At 37.3% G+C, this 10,000-nt stretch overlaps 3 protein-coding genes across 5 annotated transcripts in view; 2 read left to right on the plus strand and 1 right to left on the minus strand.

Annotated features, from left to right (window-relative positions):
* Nucleotides 1-1,207, minus strand: part of LOC114548890 (uncharacterized) — a 590,132-nt gene extending 588,925 nt beyond the window's left edge. Inside the window, 1 exon segment of the mRNA XM_028568901.1 lies at nt 1,184-1,207. The gene's annotated coding sequence lies outside the window, so the exon portion shown is untranslated.
* LOC114548895 (NACHT, LRR and PYD domains-containing protein 3-like) overlaps nt 1-10,000 on the plus strand; it is an 802,603-nt gene that overhangs the window by 473,910 nt on the left and 318,693 nt on the right. The window lies entirely within an intron of this gene.
* The window catches only part of LOC114548893 (NACHT, LRR and PYD domains-containing protein 12-like), a 594,283-nt gene that overhangs the window by 225,799 nt on the left and 358,484 nt on the right, over nt 1-10,000 (plus strand). The window lies entirely within an intron of this gene.

Consider the following 10,000-nt stretch of genomic DNA (forward strand, 5'->3'; position numbering starts at 1 on the left):
ATACAAATTTATTTGTGTGTAGTTTGCACAATTTTCTTCCTATATGTACAGTTTGGGAGTTATAGGGACAAACACGTTTTTTTCTGCTATAGCGCCACCTAGTGGTGGAAGTGGGTCAATTGTTGCGCCTGAGGTCCTTGCAAGGATCTGGACCAGTCGTGGAAACGGCAATCCCCACCATGTACAGTTTAGGCTGTAGCGGGAGTTTAATCAATGGAAAAATAATCTTTAGAAGAACAACACTATTCACACAGCCCTGGGGTCCGTTCCAGGTAGCAGGTTTAACAAACTCTGAGTCTAACCCTGATCTCTGAGTTGATTTACCCTGAGATGGGAAACTCCGAGTTTTCGGTTCCAGAACAGCTGATTTGAGTTGGTTCAATCAACGGGATCGTAGACAAAAGGACATGACATGTTTGAGAAAAAAAAACATTTTATAGTCTGCCTAACATAAGCCAATATGTTTTTTTAGTCATGCAGATAAAAACTGCATTAAAATACGCCTGATACAGACTGAATGAATGAGGAAATGAGTTTCCCCTCCCTCTCAGCGGGAGGAGACTGAAGAAAACCTGCTCCCGACCAGGTTAGGTTCACAGGCTCAGTTACCATAGTAACTGACTCCGAGGTTAAGTTACCTCTCTTTCTGGAACGGAAAACCCAGAGTTTCCCTCATCTCAGGGTTAACCAACTCAGAGTCTTCACTAAACCTGCTTTCTGGATCGGGCCTCTGCTGTGTGAATAGTGTTGTTTTTCTACCTCAGGCTTGAAGCCCTATTGTTTTTCTAGAGATTATTTTTCCGTTGATTATAATCACAACCCAAGAATCCAGACAAACTACTTTCAACAGGACACACAAACGCACACACACACACACACACACACACACACACACACACACACACACACACACTCACAGACAGACAGACAGACAGACAGACAGACACAGCATACAGTTAAATAAAACCATCCAGAACTCAGTCTCGTCAGTTATCTTTAAATCTGTGTTTTCTGGGTCTACAGCAGGTTTAATGTGTATTAATTATTCAGCCAATCAGCACTTTGTGTTCAGATGAATCAAACTATTGAGTTCATTCTAACATTTCTTTCCTCTCCAGTCCACAGGGAGAAAACAGACTCAGAGACTTTGACAGTAAAATAATAAATGTTGATTACCACTCACCCTGCCTCAGCCTTCAGTTTCCTCCTCCTGCTCTCTTCTCTTCTGGTCACACTAAATGGAGTCTCACCTGACTCACCTCTACCTGTTGCTCCTCCCCTCTTCACTCACTGGAAACCCGCTGATTTTATCTGTGTGTGTGTGTGTGTGTGTGTGTGTGTGTGTGTGTGTCTGTTTGTCTAACTACTGCTGCTGGTGCAGCTGCCACCAAATATATATACATATAACTGATTATATAATATTCTGCATTTAGACACAAAGTTAAAGAGTTAAAGTCCTGCATTCAACTGAAATGATCCACAGCCAGCGCTGGAACAAGTATTCAGATCCTTTACTTCAAGGTCAAGGTCAAGGTCAAGGTTACTTTATTATCCCCGAGGGGAAATTTGGGTTACAGCCAGCATTTTTTTTTGAATATATATATATATATATATATATGGTAGTACACAATTATCTAAACCTTACACTCAAGGGGCGACACATTGGCCCAGATGTGCACCACTATAATATATATAGTATATAATAGATCCCGACTTGCTCTGACGTCATGCACACGTGGGCAACAATAGTCTCACGACATCAAGGCGGCCGCAGGTTTGAGAGCAGGCAGCGCAGTTGCTTTTCACCGACTGCAAGAGCCAGGCGGACCCAGTGCATGTTGGGAAACACCTGCCGCTCAGCTGATCTAACAGCTATTGGTTCAGAATCGACTCAACATGATGACGTTTTATAAAAGATTTTTTTTGATTTTGAATTGGAGGGATTTTAACTGCTATTTGTCTCATTTAAATGCTTATTCTGGACAAGTGTTGCTGATAGTGACGTTTAGATGTCAGAGGGAATAAATCTGTTCAGATTACGGATCATCTACAGTCTGTTGTTTATTAACATCAGCAACAGATCCCATGTAGAGCATTATGACAGCTACTCTGTCATAATAAAACAACTGGAGACTGTGTAAAATTCGATATGCATACTTTGCACGTGACGTCACAACTACTGGCTGGCGGGCAAGAACATCATTCTATAACGTACAGTACAGGTCAAAAGTTTGGACACACCTTCTCATTCAATGCGTTTCCTTTTTATTTTCATGACTATTTACATTGTAGATTCTCACTGAAGGCATCAAAACTATGAATGAACACATATGGAATTATGTACTTAACAAAAAAGTATGAAATAACTGAAAACATGTCTTATATTTTAGATTCTTCAAAGTAGCCACCCTTTGCTTTTTTATTAATAAGGGAAATAATTCCACTAATGAACCCTGACAAAGCACACCTGTGAAGGTAAAACCATTTCAGGTGACTACCTCATGAAGCTCATTGAGAGAACACCAAGGGTTTGCAGAGTTATCAAAAAAAGCAAAGGGTGGCTACTTTGAAGAATCTAAAATATAAGACATGTTTTCAGTTATTTCACACTTTTTTGTTAAGTACATAATTCCATATGTGTTCATTCATAGTTTTGATGCCTTCAGTGAGAATCTACAATGTAAATAGTCATGAAAATAAAGAAACACATTGAATGAGAAGGTGTGTCCAAACCTTTGGCCTGTACTGTATATTTGTTAGAGGAGTGAATTTGCTCAAGAATCAATTTGTTGGCTGAAAGCCTACTGTGAAATTTAACACAGGTGTCAGCAAAAGACTTGTTAAAACGAGACAGATAAGAAGATGTTAAAATCATACGATAATCTAGATGGGTTTAGTTAATGATCGGGCTATAATAAGACCACGTCGGTTATGTAAACGCTGACACCCAGGACAATCTCATAGTGGTTGGTGTAAACCGGGATATTTTAGCGTCCCGACACAGCTTTTGTCAGGACTCGGGACTGTCCCGGTCAAACCGGGACGTCTGGTCACCCTACATGATATATAGCCAAGTGTTGGCAGAAGGTTTAAAAAAAAAAAACTACTTATCAAGCTGTCATTCGCCGGCAGGGAGGGTGTACGTATTCAGATGAAGACTTCATCACACGACGGAACAGATTAGCAAACGTTAGCGGTAGCTAGCTAACTAGTAACACTCACCTTTGCTTTGATTATGAAGATATTCCTGTTTTTCACCTCCCATACGACAGCGTTGTTAACCCATCCACTCTTGAAAAAAAAAAAGATAGCTATCTGTACTTTTGTAGGCTTTCATTTTTTGTGCCGTGTAAGGTGACGGATTCTCTATAAGATAGATGTAAATGAGTCTGATTCTCTACAAGATAGATGTAAATGAGTCTGATTCTCTATAAGATAGATGTAAATGAGTCTGATTCTCTATAAGATAGATGTAAATAAGTCTGATTCTCTATAAGATAGATGTAAATGAGTCTGATTCTCTATAAGATAGATGTAAATGAGTCTGATTCTCTATAAGATAGATGTAAATAAGTCTGATTCTCTATAAGATAGATGTAAATGAGTCTGATTCTCTATAAGATAGATGTAAATGAGTCTGATTCTCTATAAGATAGATGTAAATGAGTCTGATTCTCTATAAGATAGATGTAAATAAGTCTGATTCTCTATTATCTCTATGTATATTTGCACTTTCTCTGTGTACTTTGTGGTGGCAAATTTTATTTTAAACATTATTGTCTTAATGATTGTTTTAATATTCTACAAAAAATATTAAATTTGTTCATGTGTAGACTTAAAGGCACCAGTGAAAGAGCTGGCCTCGTAGACTGTTAGCATAGCAGAAGTTATTTTCGCTAAAGAATTTCAGCTCCTCATTTGTTTATTTTTAAGCAGATAAAGTGAAGACGGCTTGTGGTGGAAGTTTGGAAGTAACGACTGTTTGAGAAAAAAAAAAAAAAAAAAAATTGAGTATTTATTTACTTTTGCAAATGGAGAAAATACAGTTTCACAAGTACCACAGCACGTCTGAAAAAGTCTTCCTCACTAGAAACCTAAAAATCAAAACATCTTATAGTGAAGAAACTCTCGTTAAGCCACCCCTCTTCAAATATCTTTAGCATGCTGCCACTTTTCTAAAAAATACCATAGACAGTCAAATGACTTTACAACCTTCCATTCTGCTCCTGTGTCTCCTACATTAGACTAAACACCTGCTTATCTCAGGAGACAGAAACCTACGTAGTTCTCACTGTCGTAAACAGTCATCGGCCTTCTCCACTTCTATCTAAGCAAAAGTCAACAATGTGAGGAGATTCAGGCTAGTAGAACTAAATAATTCTACTGGGCTATAGTTCACGGTTGCCAACTATTTCACTTGGAGCCTTTTGAATCTACACATGAAGAAGCTAAATCTTGTGGCGTTATAAAACAATCATTAAACAAAATGGTTAAAATAAAATTTGCCACCACAGTTCACCCTTTTGATTACAAAATAATCACACAAAATAAATTTTACTTTTAAAGATTCAAACCGTATTATAGAATTAATCCCATAACCAAACTTTACTTCTTAATATTCAGAAAGACGGAATACGTCAGAAGGCTCAATCATATTTACCATAAGAATGAAGAACTCTTTTTCTTGATTCTCTTCTTGATTAGGGTAACGACATAGCAAAAAAAACAAATCTGAAGACCAAACATCTGCTACTAATCTGCTAAAAACCCTGGACCTGAATGTCACTGGTTAATGTCACATCAGACTACTGCCTTATAATTTGTGTAAAGAATGTGTTATGTATTTAAACATTAAAATAACCTGGTGTGAAGTGTGAACATTTACTAATTTCATATCTACCCATGCGTATGTAAAGTTCAAATTCATTGACAACCCATGGTTAAACCCCAAGTACTCCAAACCCATATTGCGAAGCCACATTTTCCATAAAGCTGATAATTAAATTATCCAATGCCATCAAATGCTTCCCCCCTTTGGTTATTTTAATATAAATCAATTGAAACACGCTCAGTGCAATTATCAAAGCTCTCACAGAGTGAAAGTTGAGAAGAATCAGAATAAGACTGACCCCTCCTTGTCTCTAACATCATTAAGTGCTGTCAGAGCACAAATAAAATTCAGTTATTCTATGTGTGTGGTTTCACTGGAAACAGCTTATTTCTGGGAGCGAAGAAATAGTGAACAAACATAACAAAAATCATTCTAACTTACATCACGCATACATTTCTTATCTAAAACCAAGTCATTCCTTAGTAGAAAATTTTTCTATTAGATAATATTTCAAAAGTCTTAGTCAAACGTGGTGTCTATGTGTCGTCAAAATGTGGAAAGTGAAATTACTTGAATGTAATAAAAGATCCACAAGGAGTTTTTCCTAGGTTATAAAGCACACAACAAAATGGCCTAGTTCTTTATACTTAACTTTGTTCAATATTAACAATATTGCTGTTTAGGAATAATTTAATTTCTTTCATCAATAATCTATCAGTTAGATTTGTGTGGTCATTAGGAACCACATAAGGTACAAAACCCCAATTAGCTCCAATTTAGTAGCATTCGTATACCAACCATCCTAATGCCTGTTATCGGAACATAAGAGTGGACGTGAGTTAATCATTACAGTAATATTAGCTCTGTACTAGTACTTATTGTATTCCAACCACCATTTTCTCATTGATATGGAAAGTAGTGAACGCATCACTCGTCTTTCTCTCCATGTTCTTCGCTATTGTTCCTAGAGTGTTTTTGTATGCAAATATTGGGAGGAATGGTTACACGTGATTTATCATACTTTTCTCTCATCAAAAATAAAATGCAAAAACCATAAATGCAATAGAAAATCATAATAATCACACTACAAATGTGGAAAACCCCCCCATGTTCTTCTTGAAGGGTACCTGTTGCAGTCCTTTCTGTCCATCTGCTCCATGTGTGTGCGTATCACAGCACTCTGCTCCTGTGTGTGTGCCAGAGCACACTGCTCTGAGTCACAGAGGAATGTCAACAGTTCCTCAGTGTAAAGAAAACAAATAATGTGAGAGAGAGAGGTGGTGTGTCCTCTACAATTGGGAAGTGTATTCTGCTGTCTTCTGAAATTATTTCAAACAGCAGGCTACAATACCAATATGTAGCTTCTGGTTTTTCCTCTTTGGAAAAATTTCTCGTTTTTCTCCTCTCTCAACGTGTTGCAAACAGTGAGAAAAACTCCAGTTTTCCCCGATTGATTTCAGAGATAACACAGAAACGCCGTCTGTCAGGCTGATCTCTGAATCGATTTCCCTCGTAGGTGACTCAGCAGAGGATCTGCTCGTCACTTGTTGCAGGTTGTAGAAAAACCTGTCCTCCTCTTCTCCTCCGGGACCTTTTGTAGTGATGCGTGTATCCAGGTGACTCTCCCTGGAACCTTTCACTGCCCTGTGTCACTGGATCGATCTCGATGGTCTCTTTCACCGTCTATCTGCCAATCCTTCCTCCTGAAGTTGTTATCACCACAGAATCCCCAGGCTTGACACCTGGATCCTTATAGCCAAAAGAGCAGAAGAAAATTCTCACGCAATAACCTACCCTAACCTATCATTTCCCTTATACTGCCGTGGAAGAAATAGGTGTTTTTTATTATGGGCCTCTCCCTACCTATGTCAAAAAGAAAATTCTTTAGAGCAAAATTCTTCAGAGCAAATCAGAACCAACAAAACAAAAACAATTACTATTGCATCCCCTTACACTACTGTGTCAATCAGGGGGTAGATGATCCTTTTATTTACAGTTGAACTATCAATTTTGTCAATTTTGTTCTCAGCTAAGCAGATTTTTTCTTTAAATGTACAATTGTTAACTATTCTATCACTTTTGTTATTCAAGATCTTTTAAACTGGAGCTACAGTGATGTCACAACAAATGTTTCAAACGTCTTTAGAAAAATTATTTAACACTAGAATTATTGCCCTTGCTACTTTTTCCTTATTCTTTATTAAACCCCTTATTTATCATTGCTACTATATCCTTCCTATTTGAGACATGACAAAGCTCATGACTCAGAAGCAATATAAATAATCTTTTTAATATTGTAATCTTTAACATTGTTCTAGGTTTTACAGCAAATCCTGTTTATCAGTAACAAAAGTTCAATAAATAATTTCTTTAGATGAAATTCACCACAGTAAAGTGTTTCAACGTCAACATCAACTAATTTAGTTTAGACAATTTGTGATATAGCAACTCAAAAACTCATTAGAGTATGATATGAAATGTACTGCTTTTAGGATTAAATCTCATTTAAACTTTCATTTATCCAATATCACCATTAAACTAAAACGACTTACCCAAAATAAATTGTTTATTTAATTTTTTTATCTATAGTTTACAAACCAAAGTAACACTAATTACCATCTGCTAGTTCCAAGAATCATAACAAATTAAAGTTTTTAGACTTATAAAGCACACTTAAGCACGTGTACTTTGAACATCTATTTATCCAAATCGTTACCTGTTATGGGAAACATATCACATCATATAACATTCAACAAAAATGTATATCAAAATCATTTCTTTAAACCAAAATTTCACTTGTACTACTCATGTTTGGTTTTAGCTTGTGTCTTATCTCTGTGTGTGTGTGTGTGTGTGTGTGTGTGTGTGTGTGTGTGTGTGTGTGTGTCTCCTCCTCTGGCTGTCCTCTCTCAAAGAAAGAAGGATTTCTCCAGGGTACATATAAACACACTGTTATTCTTTTAGTAATTTATGGCATCATTAAATAACAACTCAATGTATTCCTGAAAGGTGTGTCAAGGTGTACAGCTTACCATCACCCAGAACTATAAAACGATATTTACTGTCTTTTCTACTGGAACACTGAGGAAAGAAAAATGTTAGACGAGACAACAGAGAATCAAAACCTTTAACATTCCCTGCAGCATGTTATGTTTAGCTGTGGGAGACATTAGGTGCTCGAGCATAGACCCACTGCATTTACTGCTCGAAGGTCCTAAACAGAATAAAACTTTTAACATTTATAATAAAAATGATTCTTCTTACTTACATTACTTGAGAAAATAAGCGTATGTGCTGGAGAATCTAAACATGGAACTATAAACCCCATCCGTCAATAAAGAGTTAAAAACACGGTCAGATTTCTGACAAAAGTGACAAAAGGAATGCATGTAATATTTGTGATTCCTTAACCTTAACTACAGGTGTCCCAATTTGTTTTACCGTAATCAGGGGATTAACAGACTGACATGGTACGTGTTCCATTATAATTTGTAAACAAATACATACTTTTAGGCTGCAACAAAAATATGTCAGCCAAAGAGTGATTTTTATCAAGTCGCACAACTTTAAAGCCTGTGTGGCTTCAATTTCAAATAGACATTTTCAAATCTCTGCTTAATAAATTTTCAGGGGACTCAGATGGAAAGAAGGAAAAAAAAACAATGAACATTTCCCTTTCTTATCTAGTTCAGGATCCTAAGGATCTGAACACACACATATCATAAGAATGGTGAACTTTCCTGGGATAACCACTCAATCTTTTCCCTAAAGGAAAAAACTAGTTTACTAGAGAGCTTATTTTGAAGAACAAAACTTCACTAAACCCAAACTATTGCTCCTGAATCAACTAAAAACTAAATTTTCTTCCCTTGTACAATTAGCACCATGGTAGGCCATTTGTATACACATAAGATTAATACATTGAATAAATTAAGCTATTTTCCAAAAGTCGTTTCTATTGAATGTGCAGTATTTTGCGTCTAATTTGATCTGTCTATCGTATAGGGTGTGTTTGTAGCGTGCCAAAAGCATTTCTTCATTGCAAGCATGTGTATGTACGTGTATGTCTGTATAAAGAGTTTTTAGGGATCTGGCAGTCTCAGCATCGGGGGAGACTGCAGAGCCAGTTTCATATTCACGAACGCTTATTGGTTGTCAGGTTTCATGCAGTCAGAGGCAGGGCTGATTACAGACGCCGCCTCAGTGAGGTCATTTTAGCCACACTGTAATTAACAAATGTGGTTACGTCAGTTGCATCATTACAATAAAATCTCAATCCGTCAGGTGTTGAGGTTAAACCAATGTTAAAAGTACACATTAAATCACTACCTAAACCAAATAAGTGGACATAATCATACATCAAGAATTGTTTTTCCCCTGTATAGGAGAGAGGAACAGAGAATTGTTCTCTTACTGTTTGACCTGCAGCCCCAATTGACCAAATAGAATGACCAAATAATCTTCAGTGTCAAGCTCTAATAAGCTCTAATAATCAAATTATGTGAGTGGAACCCCTTTACCTTTAGCGAGTGTGTGTGTGTGTGTCAGCACTACCTTTTTCATCAGCTGTTCAAACAGAGGGACTAGTGTTGTTCTTTGTCTGAGGTGTTTTTTGCTTTTTCTTCGGGCAGTTACATACCCAATGTCCAAGGTCCTTGCAGTACCAACACTGGTCTGGTTGGGCTCACCATTTTGCCCACGGTACCCGCCTCGGCACTTCTCTGGCTCGACGACGTCCTTTGTGGGAGCAGCCTTTTTCGGGTCCGCGCTCCATATGTTGCCCACCAGCCTGTTGTAACATGCAGACAAACGCTTCAAACATGGTTTTCTCACGTACTCGTTGGTCTTTCCACCCGATGTAGGTGTGACGGTGCTGTTGGTCCTGTCCGATTGTTGAGTCCGTGTCCTCTTCGTCCCTCCGTTTCTCCAGCTTGTCTTCCTGATTTTTAGAGAAAGCTCAGAACATGGGCTTTGGTTAGAACTGATCAGGAGGTTATTGGTGTATGTGTGTTTTTGCATTCTTTCCCTAGATCACTATTTTATCTATATTTTAAAACATTCTTTGTTTTTCCTGTACTCAGTAGCTTTAAATCCTTTTAATTCCCATTAATTTTCTTTCTACTTCTTCTAAAATCTTGCTTTAACATTCTCAGTGTCTTTTTACACAAA

Source organism: Perca flavescens, chromosome 22 (assembly GCF_004354835.1).
Source record: "Perca flavescens isolate YP-PL-M2 chromosome 22, PFLA_1.0, whole genome shotgun sequence".
Lineage (NCBI taxonomy): Eukaryota > Metazoa > Chordata > Actinopteri > Perciformes > Percidae > Perca > Perca flavescens.